We start from the raw sequence: 2,189 nt of genomic DNA, 5'->3' as shown, positions 1-2,189 counted from the left end.
AATATCTGAAACTTTTGCAGAAAGGAGAAAAAAATCAAAGATTTCTAACTGACGAGAGAAAACCTCCACAAGACGTGAAACATTACTGGTTGGACTTTTTCTTGGAATTTGCCGTGAATTAGCTGATCACTGATATGAATGCTTGTAGCAAATAAAGACTGAGATATCAAAGAAATTGCAGGGGTTTTATCTGTATGCATCTTGGTGAACGCTTCTTGCTGCTGGTGTCCATCAACTCAGCCAGAGCAGCTGCTACAGCAGCTGAAGTTTCTCATGGCAAACACTCAACGTACATGGGACCTACTGAACCTGCTGGTCAATGAGACATACAGGTTTTTCCCAGTACAGTACAGATTTGGGGGTTCTTGCTTGCAAAAGTGACAAAGCAAAAGCCCTGAGCTGAACACAATGCAAAGAAACCTTGTGTGGCGTTAATGAGAGTGTGGCATTAACAAAAGTAGTGCTCAGCTCTGGCTGGATCCTGCCTGGCAGCGAGGAGTGTGGCAGCTGGCTGCCAAGGCACTCACTCACTTTGTCGCCCCCAGCACTGCCATCCTCCCATTACGTCCTGCCCTGCTCGCTATGTATCAACACCACTCACCCTCTGCGTTCGCTGGAGAAACACGTGTTGACGTGCAGACACGATACCTGCAATGCCGCAGAGGGATGGCCTCATCCCTCTGAGCAGGATGAGATTTGTGCTATCTCCTCTTTGGCTCGTCCTTAAGTTGTTTGAACAAAACAGCACTTCCTTTCAACTTCCTCAGTTTGACGGGAGTTATTTTTAGCAAAGTGTTTTTTACAGTAATATGCACTTTTATCATATCTTCCTCATGAGGAACTCCAACCGTTTCAGAAGTGTTAGCTGAAAAATCATTACAGAAGATGCTGCAGGCAAGCAAATAGTGTTGGAGCCTTAGGGGAAACTGAGGCACAGAGCAGTTATGTTCTTTGCCCAAAGTCATATGGAATTGGAAATAGTCTTTCAACTGCCTACTCCTCTGCTCTGGCCTCGCAGCTCATTCTAACCTCCTCCCGTTCCAGTTTTTGGGTGCTTTTGAGAAAAAACACGGACTTCATTTTGAATCCAGGCAATTGTAGTTATTCCAGGGCAGAATTACTTCTCCCTTTCCTGCACCTAACTGTATTTCTTTAGATTGCAGAGGCGTTGACAAGCTCTTGATGAGGCAGACTGGGCAGTGATGCCAGGGGACACTTTGTGTTTGTTCATCACACAAAATTACACAACTCAGAGGACCCTCCGCATCTGCCTGCATCTGAAAGGGGGGATGCAGCCATGACAGGGTGTTAATTCTCTGCTCAGTCTCATAAATCCTGCATGTCAATAGGGTTAGCTCAGCCAGTGCTGCAATAACACAGCTACGACGCTGTGAAGATCTGAGCCAAGTTCTGCTCTGTGTCTGCGTGGGCTGCTGTGAGCTTAGGGGATCTCTGTACCATGCAGGTGGTGATGTACACTTGGCCAAAGACAAAAATACCCCAAATGCTCCTTTCCAGATGGAACCATCATCTCAGCAACATCCAGAGAAGGGAAATGACACACAGAAATTGAAATGCAGAGACCAAACCAGCATCTCAAAGCTCATTCACTTGGCACCAGGTGCTGCGTGGATATTAGCTGAGTCCTAAACCCAATAAGGCTGTGTCAGCTCAACGCTGTGCTGAGGCGCGTCTCCTCCAGGCTTGGTGCTGGTACAGAGCCATGCTGCTACAGCTGCCTCCGGGCTTCGTGCAAGCAGCGGACCTCAAGGGCCAGCATCTTGAAATCCCACAGTGTTGCCACAATGTTGCTGCGACCTCATTCTCTCCCAAGTTCAGGGAGGCATGTGCCTGAAAGAATATCCTGCCACAGGCTAACGATCTCCTAAAACTGTCTCAACATGGGAAGTAATTGAATTTAGAATTTTTTTCCATTGAGTACCAACAACTTTGCATTCTGCCTATGTTTTTTTAGAAGCTTTGAATCAGGATTTATAATCTGACTCCAGGCCGATCTCTAGATTTAGTCAGCTGGACGGAGGATAATGAGTTTTTTGTTTCAGGAGAAGAAAACTGTCTTCACAGTTTTGTTAGAGCGAAGATTACTGGCTTGGTTCAGATCTTGCTCATACCATTGTCAGGGCTGAAGCAGTTTGTTGCAGCTGCAGCAGAAATCAGCTGAAGGAGGT

Source organism: Buceros rhinoceros, unplaced genomic scaffold, assembly GCF_000710305.1.
Source record: "Buceros rhinoceros silvestris isolate BGI_N320 unplaced genomic scaffold, ASM71030v1 scaffold9111, whole genome shotgun sequence".
NCBI classification, from domain to species: Eukaryota; Metazoa; Chordata; class Aves; order Bucerotiformes; family Bucerotidae; genus Buceros; species Buceros rhinoceros.
Note: the sequence above shows the minus strand (reverse complement) of the source record.